At 38.1% G+C, this 23,395-nt stretch overlaps 1 pseudogene; it reads right to left on the bottom strand.

Moving 5' to 3' along the window:
- Nucleotides 1-815: 815 nt before the first annotated feature.
- LOC118847268 lies at nucleotides 816-5,363 on the bottom strand (annotated as a pseudogene).
- Nucleotides 5,364-23,395: the final 18,032 nt, after the last annotated feature.

The raw sequence follows: 23,395 nt of genomic DNA, 5'->3' as shown, positions 1-23,395 counted from the left end.
AAATCGAGGTAGCCACAGATGGAGAAAGCCAGTCATTATAAAGACAAAAGAATATGCCAGTATAAAAACTGTGATGTTAGTGGCAAAGTTATCAAAAATTCTCTCTAACTAGAGGTCTAATATCTCTCAGTGTCTTCAATCAAAATCTCTAAGGTTTCAATTCTGCAATTACTGAAAAACTCACAGGTTTTATAGTTTTATAAACTACAGAATGGGCATAAAACCTGCTACTCTACAGGCAATTAAAGAATAACAATTTGGACCATGATATATCAACTCAAAACCGAATCAAAATTATGTAACTATGGCAGACTTTTCTTTTTTATTAACAAATCAAAAGTGCAGTACAGGGCTTAGCCTACAGTTCATCACACTGGTTTAAAAAACAAAAATTCATGCCTAAACTACTGAAAGGGCTATTTTCTTCCTCCATAATGTAACTTATCTTTAAAGCAAACTAAGGAATTAAAACATCAGTTCCCTATGACAGAAGTAATCTCACTGATTAAAAAGAATCAACATGACAAAGTTTAGAGTGGTAAGAGTGAATACAAACAACTATGGAAAGGGTAGAACGTTTGGGTTGGATATTTAACAGGAAAAGCTTCAAACAAGTTCTGAAGTTTTTCAACTTTTTCAAATTAAAAGGTGTCCTTTTCCATGGTTTAGGGATATATGTTGCATTTCCCCACAACCAATGTAAGGGGGTAAAGAGGTTTTTAAAATATTGCCAATATTAAGTTCTTTGGTGCCTCCTATTAATGGGAGAACAGCAACATTACAGATGTATAGTGGATCAATTCTCAAAACACTAGTTATAATCCAACACCGGTTGTAGTGGTTCTTTTATCTGAGAAAAAGCTTTTCAGAAAAAATACCTGCCCTACTCTAACAAGAAGAAGAATGATGGCTTCTCCAATTGACCAATAGGCCACTCTTGTATTTAGATGCTCTGCCTGGCTGCGTCCTTGAGCTTCTCTTAGTCGAAAATGAGTCTGGTAGTAGATGACAGAATTTGTGAATTGAAACAGAAGCAGATTCCGTCTGCGTAAGTGCACTGAGTCTGTTCTCACTGGGAAACAATGGTGGATCTTCTCCAACTTGAAAGTCAAAGTACACAGTTTTGTGAGTGAAAGTAGAGAGCTCATTAATGAAACAAAATTTCTATTTTCCATTTCTGGATGCAGTGAAGGTAAAATTATCATACTGTTTCTTCATTTCTTTGGATAACACTACACCACCAGGATCTTCCAACCAACAATCTACATCATAAAGACCACCAGTAATCACTCGGAACTGGAGGGTACACTTGGTGTCCTGGGTGATGTCCTCGCAGAAGCACTGCTTGGCATTGTCGCGCAGCACGAAGGCACGATCCCCCGACGCCTCACCACGGTGGAGGAGGCCCCGAGGCTTCGCCAAGCCCCGGCGGCCGGGGAGCCGGAGGCGGCGGAGGGCAGGGCAGCGCCGGTCTCCCAGGTAAACGGCTCCGCGAGGCGCGAGTCCGGGAGCGCGTGGGGGAGGGAGAAGTGGCACGTTGGCCTAGTGGGGAAGGGGGAGAGACCCACACGGAGAGAAGGCGAGGGGACAAGTGAGGTAGAGGTCAGGGAGGGGGCGAAGCTCGAGGTCTAAATTTTTCACCTCCCACCCTCCCCTCATCTCTTTCTAAGATGATGGGCAATTTAATATGTGTTATGCATGTGCTGTCATGTAAAACATGTTAACATATTAGTCAGAGTTGTGAAAGAATAAACAGATGAAAATGAGAAAAAAACCATGACAAGGAATAAAATGAAAAAAAAAGTATGCTTCAATTGGCATTCAGAATACATCAGTTCTTTATCTGGATGTGGATAGCACTATACTTTGTGAATCCTTTGTACTTGCCTTGAATCAATGCATTGCAGAGAAGAGCTGAGTCTTTCATAGTTGATCACCACACAATGTTGCTGATAATATACACAGCTCTTTCTTGGTTCTGCTCTTACCACTTTGGATCAAGTCATACAAGTCTTTCCAGGCTTTTCTGAAATTTGTTCATCATTTCTTACAGTGCAATATTATTCTATTACATTAGTACACTAGGTCTTGTTCAGCCATTCACCAATTCATGTGTATCCCCTGAATTTCCAATATTGTTCCGTAAAAAAAGTCTGCTATAAATATTTTTACACATGTAGGTCCTTTCTCCTGTTTTATAATTTCTTTGGGATACAGATCTAGCAGTGTTATTGCTACATCAAAGGGTGTGAACAGTTTGGTTGCCCTTTGGACATAGTTGCAAATTGCTCTGCAGAATTGTTGTATCAGTCCACAACTCCGCCAACAGTGTGTTAATGTCCCAATTTTCTCACACCCTCTCCACCACTTATCATATTTCTTTTCTGTCTTATTAGCCAAGCTGATAGGTGTGAGGCGGTACCTGGGGTTATTTTTCTTATGCATTTCTCTAAATAAAAGTGGTTTAGAACACTTTTTCTTCTTCATCTGAAAACTACTTTTTCATATCCTTTGCCCATTTATCAATTTCGGAATGGTTTGTATTGTCTTCTTTTGTTTTTTCTTTATTACTATTGACTGCAGCAATCTTTTGCACTTAATAGTCTTTCATTTACAATTACATGTGAAGATAGTTTTTAACATTCATTTTTGTAAGATTTGAGCTCCAAATTTTTCTCCCTTTATTCCTTCCCACTGCCAAACCAAGAGAGCAAGCAACCACATATAGGCTCTACATATACATTCATATTCAACATATTTCCATATTGGTTGCGTTGTAAAAGAAGAATCCGAATAAAATGGAAAAACCATGAGAACGAAAAAAGTGAAAAGAGTCTGCTTCAATATGCATTCTGACTCCATAGTTATTTCTCTGTATTGGGATATCATATTCCATCATGAGTCTTTTGGAATTTTCTTGAATCATTGTATTGCTGAGAAGAGCTAAGTCTATCACACTTGATCATTGCACAATGTTGCTATTGTTGTAGACAATGTTCTCTTGGTTCAGATCACTTCACTCAGCATCATTTCACATTAGTCTTTACAGATTTTTCTGAAATCTGTCTGCTCATCATTTCTTTGAAAACAATAGCTTTCCATGACATTCATATACCACAACTTGCTCAGTCATTCCCCCACTGATGGGCATCACCACAATTTATAATTCTTTGCCACGACAAAAAGAGCTGCTATAAATAGTTTTGTACATGTGAGTGAATGGCAAGTATTCTTATATATTTGACTCAGTTCTCTAAATATTTTAGAAATGATGCCTTTATTGAAGACCCTTTATCAGAAACAGACTATTTCCCAGTGCTCTGCTTTCCTTTTAATATTGGTTGCATTGGTTTGTTTTATGCAAAAGCTTTTCAGTTAATATAATCAAAATTATGTATTTCACATTTCATAATTTTCTCTCTCTCCCTCTTGTCTGGTCATGAACCGTTAAGTCACCTAGCGTCTTTAAAAATTTGGATGTTATAACAATTCAATGTGGTACTTTACATTTTCTTTTATTTCTCATTCTTTTGAATTTGTTTGTTGATCCGTGATGTCTCATAGAGTCATTAGTTTCCACTTGCTTGATTCTAACTGTTAAGGAGTTGTTTTCCCCTTAGCTTTTGAACTTCCATTTCCACTTGCCCAGTGGTACTTTTTTTTGGTACCTGTTTTCTTTTTCCAAGATGCTGAATCTTGTTTTCATAATTCCCTTACATCACTCTCATTTTTTTCAATTTTTCTTCGACCTCTCACATATGATTTTAAGTTGCTTTCTGAGCCCTTCCATGAGTTCTTTCTGGGCTTGAGGATATTTACTATTTTCCTTTGGGGCATTTCTTGAAGATTTTTAACATTGTTGCCATGTTCTGAGTTTGAGTCTTGGTCTTCCCTGTCATGATAAGAACACTCTAAGATCAGATTCTTTATTCCTTGTTTTTTTTCTCATCTTTTTTTGCCTTTTCTCTTCCTTTTAAATTTGAACTCTGCTCCCAGAGTGGAAGGGTCACTGCCTCAGGCCTCTTGTGCCAGTGACTGCAGGACCTGGCTATTTACCTGATCTTGTCCTGATGTTCCCTTGAGGCCCACAGGGGACTGTAGGGTGCCTTGTTTGCCTTTGTGGATTGGTTGTACCTTTAGTTAAGTAATAACATTGTTTTTGAGGGTTTAACTTTGAAATAGGACAGATATGCTGTGAGAGTGGTGAGGAGGTAGCAACAGTTTCTCTTAGCCCACTGTAAGAGAAAACATGCACCTTTAAATTGTTTAAGAAATATCATTTTGTCCCCCCAAACCACCCACTTAGAAGCCCCAAATGAGGGTTCTCTAAAACACTCAATTTAACAAACTGTCAGACATGTTATTCAGGGTCAGAGCTGCTTCAAGTTTTAGGCTTTTTTAGCCTGGATGGGAGTATACAATGGATGATCATATTAATAATTGGTACAGAACAAGCATATCGTAGACTCATATAATAACAGCAGCAGAAGGCATTGGCAGCTTGCTATATCAGAAGCATGAGTTAGCCCTCTGTATCATCTTGGTCACTCATGTTTCATTTCTTGTCGCATTAATGGAATTGTTTCACTAGAAGCAGAAAATTTTTCCTTTTTTATCCATATTTTATGCCTGATGATTCACTTTCATTCATTAAGATTATATTAAGTGCTTATTATGTGCCAGTCACTTTATTAGGTGCTCTGGGTAGAAAGAAGAAACAGTCCCTGATGTTGAGGAACTTATATTCTATTTGGAAATACAACAGAAATAAAGAAAATAAAATGCAAAATGGAAAAAAAAATAATAATTTCTTAGGTGAAGGGAACATCTGTACAGGGAGCAGGGCAGGAAATCAAGTTATGTTTCCTGTAAGATATGACAGAAAAAGAATTTTACAGAAGCTAGGAATTTTAAGAGGTAGAGATGAATAGCAAATATATTTCAGGTGGGGGGAATAACTGGATAAAAGTATAGAGAGATGGAATGTTGTACATGAGTAACAGCAAGGAGTATGGAGATATAAATAATATAATTAAAAAGATATAATTAATAGGTTGGGTTTGGCTTCCAACTCATGATTGACACCAGATTTGAGACATCATCAGAACATGGAAAATAAGAATATCATCTCCTCTTTATCTAACTGTAGGCAGACAAAAGTACCTGAATTACTGAAGATGGCTAATTCCAAATGACCTCACCTCAGTTATACACTGGCCACCCTGAAATGCCACCCTCAATACTCTCCTAACATGATCATAGATTCTCCTTGTCCCATTAATAGCCTCATCTGTAAACTGAGCACTGCTTAGGCCCACCAGGGCTAAGGAGAAAAGGAGCACTAACCACGTGGTAGCAGCCATGGTGTCGATGTTACCTCTACATGTGGACTAAGGTCAACTGCTCTTGAAACATCGTTCTCAGTCCCTAATCTGAATGCATTATTCATTTCCAGATCACCTCCATCCTTAAGTTTTGTTGGATTGAGTTTGAGGGTTGGCAAAAGCTCCTTCCCCAAAAGTACCACCAAATATAAATTTGTGATTACGATAATTGTAGCCTTTCATCCTGTGGTTCCCCTCCCATACAGAAACTTGGACTCCTTGAGGGTGTTTTAATATCCTTTTTTGCACCATCATTTAAATGTCATTGACTCAGGTCCTTTGCTAGCTTATTTCAAGTGCAGGGGATGAGCCAGTGAAGTCAATATACAATGGCAGGTTAAAATAGCAGAAACAAAATCACTAGTAGTAATGATTGTACAGGATAGCTCCTGCTCCATTTCCTGCTATTAGAAGCTAAATCAACATCAGCAGTGGTACTCTTTGGTCACCCAGGGATACCAGGCTTTATGGCACCAACCTACCATACCTCTCTCCATCATTTCTTCTTCACCATTTCCTTAAATACTTCCCAAAACTTAACTAAATATTTGATGTTAAGAACCCATTCTACTCCAAATTTAATCTATCCCTCCATCCTTTTTCCAAATATTCTGCTCACCAAATCTTTCTAATCATGAATTATTATTATGAAGAGGCTTTCCCTCTATTTCCTTTGATATCCCATTGGAAATTGTCTCAGCCCATTCCAATCCCAGATTCATAGGCTCATAGGAACTAGTTCATAGACCTAGAATGGGAAGAGATCTTAAGACCTCTTTTGCCATCTGGGTTAGTCTATTTTTTACGTTGTTATTTTCTTCAGCATTTTTTATGTGTCTCCTTTAGCAAGCTATTGACTTGTTTTTCATGATTTTCTTGCATTACTCTCATTTCTCCTCCCAATTTTTCCTCTACTTCTCTTACTTGATTTTCAAAATCTTTTTGTGCTCTTCCATGGCCTATGACCAATTCATATTTTTCTTGGATGCTTTGGATGTAGGAGCTTTGACTTTGTTGTCTTCTCTTGTGGTATGTTTTGCTCTTCCTTGTCACAAAGTAAGATTCTATAGTCTGATTTTTTATCATTGTTTGCTCATTTTCCCAGCCAATTAATTGACTTTTGGGCTCTTTGTTAAGGTAGATTTCTGTTTCCAGCATGCAGGGTATACTGCTCTAAACTTCAGGCATTTTGTGCAGCTGTTTTCAGACATATTTCTAGGGAACTGTAAATTTCCACTGCTTCCAAAATTGTATGATGAAAGGAGAGGTGTTTACTCCTCTCCTGGCCTGTGCTCTTATCTGTGAGTGACCACAAGCACTCTTTTCTGCCTGGGAACTGTGAGGAGCATTCCCTCTCCACCACCACTACAAGCTCTGCCAAGCCAGTGCTCCTCCTCACCCCAGCACCATCACCCAAGACTGCAACCCAAATTGAAGCACAGGCAAAGCAAGAGAATCCTGCCTCAGCACCAGCAAAGAGATGTCTACAATCCTGCTGTGATCAGATGCTGAATACCATGTATGGGCCAAGAGTTCAGGAAGCAACTACTGCCATCACCACCCTGGGGCTGGGCCCAGACATTTCTCCATTCCTACTGAACATTTAAGATGTCTTTGACATTTATGGGTTGAGAAGTATGGAAACAACCACAGCTGACAGTTATTCTGTCCCCTGAGACCTGCTTCACTCCATCCATGCAAGTGTGGCCCACTCTGGACTGCACTCTTCTCTCAAACCAATGCAACAGATTTTTCCTGTAGACTTTCCAGGTTGTCTTGGGCTGGACATTTGTTTCACTCTGTCATTTTGTGGTTTCTGCTGCTCTAGAATTTATTTAGAGTTATTTTGACAGGTATTTGGAGGGGCTTAGGGGAGAGGTCAAGCAAATCCCTGCTTTTACTCTGCCATCTTAGTTGTACCCCACTGCCTTAGGAAGGGATTTTAGAGACCATATAGTCTAATCCACTCATTTTCCAAATAAATAACATGGGGCTGAGTAGGTAAGCTGACTTGTCCACAGTCAGAAAGAAGGTAGCAGAGCCAGGGTGCCAATGTTTATCTATCAGCTTCTGTATTGATGGAGAAATGGTTCATCAATTATCATCCAAAATTTCGATTGGCCATTACAATTAAGAATAATTGGCATTTTTATTGACATTGCCATAGTCATTGTGCATATTGTTTTCCTAGTTCAGCATATTTCATTCTATATTAGTCCACAGAATTTTCCCTCTGTTTCTCTGAATTCATTGTAGTCATCATTTCTAATAATTCAATACATATTTCATTATATTTATATGATGATACTTTGTTCAGCCCATCCTCTGTGAGATGGGCATTCATGTCATTTCAAGTGTTGTTTTTTTACAATTAAAAATAAAGTTATAAATAGCTTCGTGTGTGTGTGTGTGTGTGTGTGTGTGTGTGTGTGTATAGGATCGTTCCTTCTTATTTGGACCTCCTTGACATATGCCAAGTAGTGAAATTGAGAAAAAGGATATAAACAAGCTATTAGTCTTTAATTCCAAATTATTTTGGAAAACTTGTGGACCTATTCATAGCTTGACTGAAACTAGATAAATATGTCTATCTTCCCATTGTTATTGGTCTGTCCTTTCAGATGTGTCTGACTCTTTGTGATCCATTTGGGTTTTTCTTGGCAAAGATACAGGAGTAGTTTGCCATTTCCTTCTCCAGCTCATTATACAGATGAGGAACTAAAGCAGAGTTAAGCTATTTGCCCAGGGTGACAAAAAGGCCAGAATAGAACTCATGAAGATGACTCTTTCTGATTCCAAGCCCCAGTACTCTATCCACTGTACCACTTTGCTGCCTATTATCCATCACAAATAAACTGCATCCATTTTAAAATAATTTTTTGTTCAAGAATTATAAGTTGAAACTTAAGAGTTGTTTTCATTTATAGTCATCTTATAATTCTTGATTTGGAAAACATTTTTAAAATGGTTGCCAATGGTTTGAAATTCTTTGGAAAAAAGTGTTCATATTGTTGGAGACTGTTTTTTTTCCTTTTGATTCTCTGTTACAAAGGATGCCCTACAGAACAAGGGAATGGCAATATTTATTTAGAAATTAGATTGCATAGAAACAAAAGATGTAAACATATTTAAAAACAATTCATATTCTCTTTTGCCACTTATTTATTGGAGAATATTTGTAGCCATATATTGGTCTCAGTCACCTATATGACTTGGATATCAGATTATCAAAGGTATTTGTTTTAAATATTTTCTTCTTGCATTCTTTGCCTTTTTATTCTAGTTGCATTTATATCATACATGTAAAATGCTTTACATTTTATATATTAAAAATTTCACCATAGTCATCACAATTGAAAAGTTTAACTCTTTATGTTTTTTTCCTTCCTTGTTTTCTGCTTCCTTTCTTTTTGATTTCTTTCTGTTCTTCTTCCTTCCTTCTTTATATTTTCTTTTTTCCCTTTCTTTTTTCATTCTTTCTTCCACCCATCCTTCTTTCCTTCCTTTCCTCCTTCCCTCTTTCCTTCCTTCCTTCCTTCTTCCTTCCTTCCTTCCTTCCTTCCTTCCTTTCTTCCTTCCTTCCTTCTTATGTTCCTTACCTCCATAACTTTTTGCATTTAACTTACACATCCATTTGGTCCTTATTGTCATACTTGATGACATATCTAGTTTTAAAACTAATTTCTGCCTATCTTCCATTTTATGTAACAATTCTTGTCACTGAATAAACAGTCCTTCCCTGATATTTATATTCTTCCATATACGGAATAATGAACTGTAGGCTTATTTGGTCTGTTTTGTTTATCTCTTTTTAAATGTTTTAATCAATCCTGAGGCTTTCTTGTAATGTTTACTTCCTAAAATTACTTGAAATCCTATACTAGATCAACTTCATTCTTGCTTTTTATTTCTTTGTGATACATTACCTTTTGTTTCTCTAAACAATTGTTTTATTTTTTCTATTTCTTTTTTTTTTTTTATCATGCCCCTCCTTTTATTTTTATTTTTTTTTTAATGCAATTTATTTATTTAACAAATTTGGTTTTCAGCATTGATTTTCACAACAGTTTGAATTACAAATTTTCTCCCCATTTCTGCCCTCCCCCCCCACTCCAAGATGGCGTATATTCTGGTTGCCCTGTTCCCCAGTCAGCCCTCCCCTCTATCACCCCCCTCCCCTCTCATCCCCTTTTCCCTTCCTTTCTTGTAGGGCAAGATAAATTTCTACGCCCCATTGCCTGTGTATCTTATTTTTTAGTTGCATACAAAAAGTTTTTTTTGTTTTTGAACATCTGATTTTAAAACTTTGAGTTCCAAATTCCCTTCCCTCTTCCCTTCCCACCCACCCTCCCTAAGAAGTTGAGCAATTCAACCTAGGCCACACATGTATTATTATGTATAACCCTTCCACAATATTCATGTTGTGAAAGGCTAACTACATTTTGCTCCTTCCCAACCCATCCCACTTTATTGAATTTTCTTCCTTGACCCTGTCCCCTTTTCAAAGTGTTTGTTTTGATTACCTCCACCCCATCTGCCCTCCACTCCATCATCCCCCTGCCTTTTATTTTTTTTTTTATCTTCCTCCCTCTTCTTTCCTGTGGGGTAAGATACCCAACTGAGTATGTATGGTATTCCCCCTCAGGCCAAATCTGATGAGAGCAAGGTTCACTCATTCCCCCCTCACCTGCCCACTCCCCTCCTCTCCTAGAACTGCTTCCTCTTGCCACCTTTATGGGAGATAATCCACCCCATTCTATCTCTCCCTGTCTCCCTCTCTCAGTAAGTTACTCTCTCATCCCTTAATTTCATTTTATTTCTTTTAGCTATCTTCCCTTCATCCTCAACTCACCCTGTGTCTGCTCTCTCTCTTTTACATATCTATATATATACACATACATACACATACATACATATACACATAGATACATGCATACATACACATTCACTTATATATATACATAAACATATATATATGCATATATATATATGCATATTCCCTTCAACTACCCTAATACTGAGGTCTCATGAATCGTACTCATCATCTTTCCATGTAGGAATGTAAACAAAACAGTTCAACTTTAGTAAGTCCCTTGCAATTTCCGTTTCTTGATTACCTTTTCATGCTTCTCTTGATTCTTGTGTTTGAAAGTCAAATTTTCTATTCAGTTCTGGTCTTTTCACTGAGAAAGCTTGAAAGTCCTCCATTTTATTGAAAGTCCATATTTTGCCTTGGAACATGATACTCAGTTTTGCTGGGTAGGTGATTCTAGGTTTTAATCCTAGCTCCATTGACCTCCGGAATATCGCATTCCAAGCCCTTCGATCTCTTAATGTAGAAGCTGCCAGGTCTTGGGTTATTCTGATTGGGTTTCCACAATATTCAAATTGTTTCTTTCTGGCTGCTTGCAGTATTTTCTCCTTGATCTGGGAGCTCTGGAATTTGGCAACAATATTCCTAGGAGATTTCTTTTTGGGATCTATTTGCGGAGGCGATCGATAGATTCTTTCAATTTCTATTTTGCCCTGTGGCTCTAGAATATCAGGGCAATTCTCCTTGATAATTTCCTGAAAGATGGTATCTAGGCTCTTTTTTTGATCATGGCTTTCAGGTAGTCCAATAATTTTTAAATTATCTCTCCTGGATCTATTTTCCAGGTCAGTGGTTTTTCCAAGGAGATATTTCACCTTGTCTTCCATTTTTTCATTCCTCTGGTTCTGTTTTATAATATCCTGATTTCTCATAAAGTCACTAGCTTCCACTTGCTCCAATCTAATTTTTAAAGTAGTATTTTCTTCAGTGGTCTTTTGGACCTCCTTTTCCATTTGGCTAATTCTGCCTTTCAAGGAATTCTTCTCCTCATTGGCTTTTTGGAGCTCTTTTGCCATTTGAGTTAGTCTATTTTGTAAGGTGTTGTTTTCTTCAGTGTATTTTTCAGTATTTTTTTGGGTCTCCTTTAGCAAGTCATTGACTTGTTTTTCATGGTTTTCTCGCATCCTTCTTATTTCTCTTCCCAATTTTTCCTCTACTTCTCTAACTTGCTTTTCCAAATCCTTTTTGAGTTCTTCTATGGTCTGGGGCCAGTTCATGTTTTTCTTGGAGGCTTTGGTTGTAGGCTCTATGACTTTGCTGTCTTCTTTAGGCTGTATGTTTTGGTCTTCTTTGTCACCAAAGAAAGAATCCAAAGTCTGAGACTGAATCTGGGCGCGTTTTCGCGTCCTGGCCATATTCCCAACCAACTAACTTGACCCTTGAGTTTTTCAGTGGGGTATGACTGCTTGTAGATTACAGAGTTCTATGTTCTACGTTTGGGGGGGAGGTGCCAGCTCTGTCAGAGCCGCACTCCTCCTTCCCCAAGGACCCCCAGTCCAGACTGGGCTCAGATCTTCGGCAGGCTGTGCACCCCTGCTGTGATCCGCCACTTATTTCCCCCCACCAGGTGGGCCTGGAGCCGGAAGTAACAACAGCTGTAGCTGCCCCACCTCCGCTGCCCCCGGGGCTGGAAGCCGAACCGCGAACTCCTTCCACTCCCGCAGCTTTTCCCACTAACCTTCTCCGCAGTCTTTGGTGTTTGTGGGTCGAGGGGTCTGGTAACTGCTCCCGTATTCAGAGCGCTAGGGCCCCCTCCGCCCGGCTTCTGGTCCAGATCGTCCACGCCGCTCAGGCTGGGCTCTGCTCCACTCCGTTCCCAGCTCCCAGCTCCCAGCTCCCAGCTCCGTGTGGAATAGAGCCCACCCAGAGACCATCCGGGCTGTCCTGGGCTGGAGCCCTGCCTCCCTCCGCTGTTCTGTGGGTTCTGCCGTTCTAGAACTGGTTCAGAGCCATTTTTATAGGTTTTTGGAGGGACTCGGGTACGGAGCTCCCTCTAGTCCGTGCTTACCAGCCGCCATCTTGGCTCCGCCCCCTATTTTTTCTATTTCTAACAAGCAACCTCTTGGTTGTTTAATTTTTAAGTCACTAAATGTGTCAATTAATTTAAATACTAAAGCCATTTTCATCAAATCGACATGCTCTTATATGTAATAATAAATGTCTTTAATTATTTTTCTTCATTTTGTCCATAAAGAATTTTTTCTGTTGGTAGCTATATAAAACCTATATGTGTGTTTGTAGGTTAGCTTCAGAATATCTTGTGTATTATATACATATATTGAGCAGACTTTGCTTTTCTATAATTTCCCTATATTTTTTATTACTGTATATGAATGGTTACTTTTAGGTACTTATTTTATATCCTTTTCCTTTACTAAAACTGCAAAAGTTGCCACTTTCTCTGATGAGTGTCTGGCATTCCTAAGAAAACCATCATGTCTTCTACAAATAGTGATTATTTTTTGTCCTTTGAAATTAAAAAAATTATTCTTAACAATAAAACACAACCTATTGCCTCATACAAGGTAGAAAAGAAAAAAAAGAAGGTAGTATGTGAAAATAAATATACCTATTAGGTACAACTTGCTTTACACTTACAGACACACACATACATGTTACATGGATACATAATAAATTTAACATGGAACATTAAAAGATGTCATATTGCTTGTTTGTTCTTAGCTTCTTTCAGTCTGTTTTGGAATATGAAAATATAATTTATTAAACTATTTTGCTTTTGATATCAACAAAATCATTTCTCCCAGTATCGATTTCCTTCTGTGAGAGCCCTTTCATATAATAAATAATGGTTTAGTGAAAAATACATGAAAGAATAAGGGGAAAACATCAAATCTGATCAATATATTTAAAAAGTCAAAAATATAAAGAATATACCTCATTCATGGAACTTCTACCTCAAAAAGAGTGACTGGGGATATCTTTTCATATGTCTTCCATGGATTATACTTTGTTAAAAAAAATTCATAATATTGAAGTGGAGTCAAGATGCTGGAGAGAAGCCAGGAAGGTGCCTGAGCTCTCCTCAGTTTGCCTCAAAAATAACATTAAATCAAGCCTCTAAAGGAATTCTGGAGCAAGAAATCCCACACAAAGACAGAGGAAAAAAATTTTCTAGCCCAAGAAAACTTAGAAGGACTTCGGGAAAAGCCGGTCTTACTTGTGTCAAAGGCACAGGTGTTGTCTGGGCCAACATCAGATTCTTAGGCATAGCACAGATCAGCAACTAATGCCGAGAGTTTGGGCTCCACAGGCCAGTGGCATAGCATGCCATGTGAGTCTTCCATCACCAGTGCAGCAGGCAAACTTCTAGGCCCAGAACACAGTGCACAAGAGGCAAGAGTAGGCAGGCCTACTGCAGCAATGTGAGTGAGCCATCAGCCCCAGAGGCCCTGGAGCAGAAATCCAGTAACCAAGTACCTAGACCTCAGCACAAGAAGGTCGGACAGTACCCTGGTACCTACAGAGCAGAACTCAAATTGAAAAGTCAAGAAACTGCTTAAAAAGGGAACGAAAAAACAAAAGAAAGTGTCCTGGCCATATAAAGCTATGATAGAGATGGGGAATATTAAAACACAAACACAGAAGAGAACACCAGTGTCAAAATATGCACATGCAAAGACACAAAGGGAAATATGAATTTGTCTCAATCCCAACATTTCCTCTTGTACAAGCTCAAAAAGGATTTTAAAAATCAAATAATAGATGTAGAAGAAAAGTGGGGGAAAGTAATGAGAGCTAAGCAAGAGAATCATAAAAATGAGTCTAGCTTAGAAAAAGAAGTACAGAAATTGATTGAAGAAAATGACTCCTTTAAAAGTAGAACTGGACAAATGGAAAAGGAGATTCAAAAACTAATTGAAGAAAATAATTCTTTAAAAATAAAAATGGGAGCTGGAAAGCAGGGACTTGTTTGAACTCCCCATCAGGTCCCTCCAAAAACCTACAAAAATGGCTCTGAACAAATTCTAGAACTGAAGAACCCACAAAATAGCAGAGGGCAGCAGGGATCTAACCCAGGACAGCTTGGATGGTTGCTGCATGAGGTTTATCCCACAGGGAGCAGAGCTCAGGGTGGGTGGTGGCAGGACCAACCAGACCAGGAGCCAGGCAGAACAGGCCCTAGCATCCTAAATCAGTGAGCTGTGGCAGTTACCAGACTTCTCAAGCCACAAACACCAAAGACAACAGAGAAGGTTAGTAGGAAAAATTGTGGGGCACAGAGTTTGACAGTTCGGCCACCGCCCCAAGGGCAGAGGGGGTGGTGCAGCTAAAGAACAACAGCTGCATTTGCTTCTAGCCCCAGCCCCACCTGGTGGGAGGAATTAAGTGGTGGATCAGAGCAGGAGTGAAGAGCCTGCTTAAGATTTGCTTCCAGTCCTGGTTGGCGGTTCTTGGGGAAGGAGGAATGCTGGTGTGGCAGAGCTGGCAGTACAAAAATAGCTCTGAAATCAAGGGCGCATCCTTTCAAGCTTGGAACAAAATACTCTTTGCTCTACAAGCAGTCATACCCTGATGAAAAACTCAAGGGTCAAGGAAGTTGGCTGGGAACATGGCCAGGCAACAAAAATGCACTCAGATTCAGTCTCAGACTTTGGAATCTTTCTTTGGTGACAAAGAAGACCAAAACATACAGCCAGAAGAAGTCAAGAAAGTCAAAGAGCCTACATCAAAAGCCTTCAAGAAAAACATGAACTGGACTCAGGCCATGGAAGAGCTCAAAAAGGATTTGGAAAAGCAAGTTAGAGAAGTAGAGGAAAAATTGGGAAGAGAAATGAGAATGATGTGAGAAAACCATGAAAAACAAGTCAATGACTTGCTAAAGGAGAACCAAAAAAAAAAAACCTGAAGAAAATACTGAATAAAACAAAACCTCAAAAAAACAGACTAACCCAAATGGCAAAAGAGCTCCCAAAAGCCAAAGAGGAGAAGAATGCCTTGAAAGGCAGAATTACCCAAATGAAAAAGGATGTCCAAAAGACCACTGAAGAAAATACCACCTTAAAAATTAGATTGGAGCAAGTAGAAGCTGGTGACTTTATGAGAAATCAAGATATTATAAAACAGAACCAAAGGAATGAAAAAGTGGAAGACAATGTGACATATCTCATTGGAAAAAGCACTGACCTGGAAAATACATCCAGGAGAGATAATTCAAAAATTATTGGACTACCAGAAAATCATGATCAAAAAAATATCCTAGATATGATCTTTCAAGAAATCAAGGAGAACTGCCCTAATATTCTAGAGCCAGAGGGTAAAATAGAGATTAAAAGAATCCACAAATCACCTCCTAAAACAGATCCCAAAAAGAAAACTCCTAGAAATATTATCGCCAAATTCCAGAGGTCCCAGATCAAGGAGAAAATACTGCAAGCAGCCAGAAGGAAACAATTTGAGTATTGTGGAAACATAATCAGAATATCAAAGATCTCGCAGCTTGTACATTAAGGGATCAAAGGTATTTGAATAAGATATTTCGGAGGTCAGTGGAGCTAGGATTAAAACCAAGAATCACCTACCCAGCAAAAGTGAGTATCATGCTCAAAGACAAAATATGGATTCTCAATAAAATAGAGGACTTTCAAGCTTTCTCAGTGAAAAGACCACAGCTGAATAGAAAATTTGACTTTCAAACACAAGAATCAAGAGAAGGATGCAAAAGTAAGCAAGAAAGAGAAATCAGAAGGGAATTACTAAAGTTGAACTGTTTTGTGACATTCCTACATGGAAACATGATATGTATGATTCATGAGACCTCAGTATTAGGGTAGCTGAAGGGAATATACATATATATACATATATATATATATACATATATATATATATATATACACACACACACACACACACACACACACACACATATATATATATATGTGTGTGTATACACATATATATACACACATATATATGTGTGTGTGTATATGTATATATGTGTGTGTGTATATATATATATGTGTGTGTGTGTGTGTGTACATATATATATATATATATATATATATATATATATATATATATACACACAGAGAGAGAGAGAGAGAGAGAGAGAGAGAGAGAGAGAGAGAGAGAGATAGGCAGGGCAAAGGGTGAGTTATATCTAAAAAATAAAATCAAATTAAGGGATGTTAGAGGAATATATTGAGAGAGGGAGAAAGGGAGAGATAGATTGGGGTAAATTATTTCACATAACAGTGGCAAGAAAAAGCAGTTCTGTAGGAAGGGAAGAGGGGGCAGGTGAGGGGGAATGAGTGAATCTTGTTTTCATTGAATTTGACCTGAGGAGGGAATACCATACACAATCAATTAGATATCTTACCCCACAGGAAAGAAGGAGGAAGAAGATAAAAAAGGGAGGATGATAGAAGGGAGGGCAGATAGGGTGAGGAGGTTATCAACAACAAACACTTTCAAAAAGGGTCAAGGGAGAAAATTCAGTAAAGGAGGACAGGTTAGGAAGTAGCAAAATATTGTTAGTCTTTCACAAGACGAGTATTGTGGAAGGGTTTTACATAATGATATACATTTGACCTATGTTGAATTGCTTGCCTTCTTAGGGAGTGTGGGTGGGGAAGGAAGAGCAGAGAGAATTTGGACCTCACAAGTTTAAAAAAGATATTTAAAAACAAAAGAAGCTTTTGCATGCAACTAGGAAATAAGATACACAGACGGGGGCGGAGCCAAGATGGCTGCATGAAAACAGCACATTACTGGAGTAATGTGCTCTCTCACAACATATGTCAGATTCCTATGAAAAAGTGAATTCGAGCACATTTGAGAGAGTTAGAAACCACGAGCAGTCTGAGTGGGGCAAGTTTCCAAGCTGGGAGAGTCTGAAAGGCCGAAGGCATGAATCTGTAGGCTCGGAGAGTGCTCAGCATGCAGAGCTGCTCCAGACGAAAGCAGAAGCAGCTGGCTGGGAAACCCACGTGGGAGACAGGCTGGGAGAAAGCTGGGTGCCCAAAACCAGTGGAGATCCCCAGGCTTCCCAACATAGGACAGCAGTCTGTGGAAGTGAGGAGAGGCAGCGCTACACCACTGGCCATGAAACATCGATTCCTGAGTCTTGCCGCCCAAAGGTATGAAACTCGGCTTCTTGAACTTCTGGGAGACATAATGGCCAGGTAAATGACCCGAATCCCCCCCCCCCCCCCCCCCGCCTCACCTGGAGAATTCCTCGGAAGAAAATAAAAAAGAAGGCTGGAACAGAGGAGATAGAAGTGGGGCTTCAGTGGACAAATACTAGAAGTTCATTAGTCCCAGAGGGGCAGTGCCTGCTGGGGTCAACACCAGGAGCCCAGATGTAATCTTGCTCCCCTAGGGGAAGTAACCAGACCAGCTCAAACTATAAAGAGTTGAGACCATTGCTGAAGAGCAACAGTGCTGGAGAGCACCCCTAGGGAGATAGACATCAGGGAGCCAGACCCCTCCCCCACACCTCAGGAACCTGAAGGCTATAATTTACAAAGACAACAACTAGACTCACAATCCTCAGAATAAGAAAGCTGGGACAGAGAGCCCTGAGTCCCAAAAGCAGATATTTGTTGTAAAGCCAGGAAAAGGCTAACCAACATGAAGAAAAACACAAAACAACCGAGGACCATAGATTCTTTTTATGGAGACAGGCATAATCAAAATTCCAATTTGGAAGTGGACAGGAATGACACTAGAGATACATCTGATACCTCAAAAGGTAATGTGAACTGATCTCCAGGCCAAAAAGTATTGCTGGAAGAGCTGAAGGAGGACGTTAAAAGCAAATTAGGGAGGTAATAGAAAAAATGGAAAAAAATCCACTGATGAAATCAAGTCCCTAAAGAATTAGATTGGTGAAAGGGCCATGGAGATTCAGAATCTAAATAGAGAAAATGACACCCTGAGAGGTCATTTTGCTCAAAAGCAAAATGAAAACACTAACTCATTAAAAATTAGAGTTGAGCAAGTGGAAGCTAATGAATCTATGAGGCAACAAGAAGTAGTAAAACAAAATGTAAAGAATGAAAAAAATAGAAAAAAATGTGAAATATTTGATTGGGAAAACAACTGACCAGGAAAATAGATCCAGGAGAGACAATTTAAGAGTTATTGGTCTACCAGAAATCCATGATGAAAAAAAGAGCCTTGACAGTATTTTCAAAGAAATTATCAAAGACAACTGCTCAGAGGCCCTAGAAGCAGAGGGCAAAATAGTCATTGAAAGAATTCACTGATCACCCCCTGAAAGAGATCCCAAACTGAAAACACCAAGAAATATTATAGCCAAATTTCAGAACTACAAAGTCAGGGAGAAAATATTGCAAGCAGCCTAAAAGAAACATTTCAAATATCGTGGAACTACAGTCAGGATCACGCAGGATCTCTCAGCTTCCACATTAAAAGACAGGAGAAATTGGAATATGATATTCCAAAAGGTAAAGGAGCTGGGACTACAACCAAGGATGAACTACCCAGCAAAATTAAGCATATTTTTTTCAGGCAAGGAGATGGACATTCAAGGAAATAAGGGTATTCCAGACCTTCCTCATGAAAAGGCCAGAACTCAATGGAAAATTTGATTTCCAAATACAAAACTCAAGAGAGACATAAAAAGGTAAATGGGGGAAAACCCCCACAAACCTTATTAATCAATAACGACAAATTATTTGTATCTTTATATAGGATTATATCATCTTATATATGTATATATATATACACATATATACATACATACATATATATGTCAGTCTTGAGACTAGTACAGCTATTATGACAATTGAAAGGGATACCCATAGATTGTGAATGCCTGTATAAAATAACTGACAGAAGGATAAAAACCATAACTAAGAGATGTAAAGGGAGGGCTAGGAGAGAAGTAAGGAGGTAGTAGAAAAGGGTAAATTACACCAAATGAAGAGGCACATAAACATATTATAGTAGAGGGAAAGAAAGGAGGGAGAAGAGCAGTATGTGAGCTTTAATGTCATCTGATCTAGTTCAAGAAGGGAATAACATACCCTGATAAGTTTAGAAATCTAACTTGTCCTACAGGAAGTAGGAGGGGAAGGGGGGAAAAAGGGAGGGGAGTGGTGAGAAGGGAGGGGAGAAGTAGCAAGTGGGAAATGACAAGATAAGGGAGGGGAATAAAGAGGGAGGGTAAACTGAGGAAGGCGGTAGTCAAAAGCAAAACTATGTTGAGGAGGGTAAGGGGAAAGGGAGAAATAAAAGCATAAACAGGAGGAAATAGGATGGAGAAAAAGACACAGATAGAAATCATAACTGTGAACATGAATGGGATGAACTCTCCCATAAAATGGAAGCAGATAGCAGAATGGATTAAAAACCATAATCCTACAATATGCTGCTTTCAAGAAACATATTTGAAAGAGGGGGATACACACAGGGTAAAGGTAAAAGGCTGGAGCAAAATATATTGTGCCTCAGCTAAAGTAAAAAAAAAAGCAGGCATAGCAATCCTAATCTCAGACAAAGCAAAAGTAAAGATAGATTGAATTAAAAGAGATAAGGAAGGACATTACATCCTGCTAAAAGGCACCATAAACAATGAAGCAATATCATTGTTTAACATATATGCACCAAGTGGTATGGCATACAAATTCTTAGAGGTGAGGTTAACGGAGTTACAGGAAGAAATAGACAGCAAAACTATAATATTGGGAGACCTCAATCTCCCCCTTTCTGAACTTGATAAATCTAACCTCAAAATAAATAAGAAAGTAGTTACGGAGATAAACAGAATTTTAGAAAAGGCAGATATGATAGACCTCTGGAGAAAACCGAATGGGGATAAAAAGGAATATACTTTCTTCTCAGTGGTACATGGCACATACTCAAAAATTGACCATGTACTAGGGCATAACAACCTCACAATCCAGTGCAGAAAGGCAGAAGTTTTCAAAGCCTACTTTTCAGATCATGATGCAATAAGAATTATTTGTAACAAAGGACCATGGAAAAATAAGCCAAAAATTAATTGGAAAATAAATAATCTAATTCTAAAGAATGAGTGGGCCAAAGAACAAATCAGAGAAATAATTAATAACTTCATTCAAGAGAATGACAATAATGAAACAACATACAAAAATTTATGGGATGCAGCAAAAGCAGTTCTTAGGGGAAGTTTTATATCCCTAAATGCTTTCATGAATAAAATAGGGTCAAAGGAGATCAATGATCTGGGCATACAGCTGAAAAAGCTAGAAAAAGAGCCAATTGAAAATCCCCAATTAAATACCAAATTAGAAATACTGAAAATCAAAGGAGAGATTGATAAAATTGAAACCAAGAAAACTATTGAATTAATAAATAAAACAAAGAGCTAGTTCTATGAAAAAAAAACAATAAAATTCATAAACCTTTGGTTAATTTGTTTAAAAAAAAGAAAGAAGAAAATCAAATTACCAGTATAAAAAATGAAAAGGGTGAAGAGGAAATCAAAACAATAATTAGGAATTATTTTGCCCAATTGTATGCCCATAAATTTGACGACCTTGGAGATATGGATGAATATCTACAAAAACATAAATTGCCCAGGTTAACAGAAAAGGAAGTAAAATTTCTAAATAACCACATCTCAGAAAAAGAAACTGAGCAAGCCATCAATGAACTCCCTTGGAAAAAATCTCCAGGGCCAGATGGTTTTACATGTGAATTCTATCAATCATTTAAAGAATAACTAATTCCTATACTTTGTAGACTATTTTGGAAAATAGGTGAAGAAGGAGTCCTACCAAATTCCTTTTATGACACAATTATGGTAGTAATACCCAAACCAAGCAGAGCCAAAACAAAGAAAGAAAATGATAGACCAATTTCCCTAATGAATATTGATGCAAAAAATTTAAATAAAATATTAGGAAAAAGACTGCAACAACTTAACATGAGAATAATACACTATGACCAGGAAGGATTTATTCCAGGAATGCAAGGCTGGTTCAATATTAGGAAAACTATTAGCATAATTGACCATATCAATAACAAAACTAGAAGAAACCATATGATCATCTCAATAGACGCAGAAAAAGCCTTTGACAAAATACAACACCCATTCCTATTAAAAACAATAGAAAGTATAGTAATAAATGGAGCCTTCCTTAAAATTATAAATAGCATCTACCTAAAACCATCAAGAAGCATTATTTGTAATGGGGATAAGCTAGATGCATTCCCAATACGATCAGGGGTGAAACAAGGATGTCCATTATCACCACTACTATTCAATTTGGTACTAGAAACATTAGCTGTAGCCATAAGAGAAGAAAAAGAAATTGAAGGAATTAGAATGAACATAATTATGAAACAGCTTTCATGTGAATAAAGTCAGATCTAAATAAATGGAAAAATATCAGTTGCTCATAGTTAGGCTGAGCTAATATAATAAAAATGACAATTTTACCTAAATTAACCTATCTATTCAGTGCCATAACAATTGAACTATCAAAAAATTATTTTACAGACCTGGATAAAATATTAATAAAATTCATCTGTAAGAACAAGAGTTCTGGAATATCTAAGGTATTGATGAAAAGAAATGCTAGAGAAGGTTGCCTACCCATACCAGATATTAAACTGTACTATAGAGCAGCACTCATCAAAACTGCATGGTACTGGCTAAGAAACAGAGTTGTGGATCAGTGGAATAGGATAGGAACACAAGATGGAGAAGTCAACAACTATTGTAATCTACTCTTTGATAAACCCAATGAGGCCAGCTTCTGGGCTAATAATTCACTATTTCACAAAAACTGTTGGGAAAATTGGAAAATGTAGGGCAGAAACTGGGCATAGACTAAAATCTTACACCATATACTAAAATAAAGTCAAAATGGGCTCATGATTTAGGAGTAAAGGCTGATACTATAAGTAATTTGGGAGAGCAAGGAATAGTTTACTTATCAGATTTATGGAAAAGAAAAGAATTCATGACCCAACAAGAGATAGAAAGCATTACAAAATGCAAAATGGATAATTTTGATTATGTTAAATTGAAATGTTTTTGTAGAAAAAAAGCCAATGCAACAAAAATAAGGAGGGAAGCAGAAAATTGGGAGAAAATCTATACAAGTAGTGTCTCTGATAAAGGCCTCATTTCTAAAATATACAGGGAACTGAGCCAAATATATAGGAATATAAGTCATTCCCCAATTGAAAAATGGTCAAAGATATGAACAGACAGTTTTCAGAGGAAGAAATTAAAGATATCTATAGGCATATGAAAAAAATGCTCTAAATCACTACTGATTAGAGAAATGCAAATCAAAACAACTCTTAGATACCACATCTCTTCCGTCAGATTGGCTAAAATAACAAAACAGGAAAATGATAAATGGTGGAGAGAATGTGGGAAAATTGGGACATTGTTACATTGCTGGTGGAGTTGTGAACTGATCCAGCCATTTTGCAGAGCAATTTGGAACTATGCCCAAAGGGCTCTAAAAATCTTCATACCCTTTGACCCAGCAATACCACTTCTGGGATTTTATCCCAAAGAGATCACACAAGTGGGAAAAGGACACATACGTACAAAAATATTTATAGCGGCTCTTTTTGTGGTAGGTAAGAATTGGAAATCAAAGCGATGCCCATCAATTGGGGAATGGCTGAAGAAGCTGTGATATATGAAGATAATGGAATACTATTGTGCTGTAAGAAATGGGGATGATACGGACTGCATAACAACCTGGAAAAGCCTACACAACCTAATGCTGAGTGAGCGGCGCAGAACTAGGAGAATATTATACACAACCACAGATATATGGATTCTGTGAGGACCAACCCTGACAGACTTTGCTCTTCTCAGCAACACAAGGTACAAAGATAACTCCAAAGGACTCACGATGGAGAATGCTATCTACATCCAGAGAAAGAACTATGAAGTATGAATGCAGATTGAGGCACACTTCATGTTAGTCATTTTTCTCCCCCTTTATTTTTCCTTTTCCTCTCTATTGTTTTTGTTTTTCGGTTGGTTTTTTTTTTGGTCCTCTTTCTTCTTTCCCATGATTCATTTCATTGATCACAGCTCTTCTCTATAACTTGACTAGTGTCGAAATTAATTCAATGTGAAGTTATACGTGGAAGCTATATGGGATTCCATGCTGTCTGGGGAAGGGGGGGAGGGAGG

Source organism: Trichosurus vulpecula, chromosome 4 (genome assembly GCF_011100635.1).
Source record: "Trichosurus vulpecula isolate mTriVul1 chromosome 4, mTriVul1.pri, whole genome shotgun sequence".
NCBI lineage: Eukaryota > Metazoa > Chordata > Mammalia > Diprotodontia > Phalangeridae > Trichosurus > Trichosurus vulpecula.
Note: the sequence above shows the minus strand (reverse complement) of the source record. Positions and strands in the feature narration are given on the sequence as shown.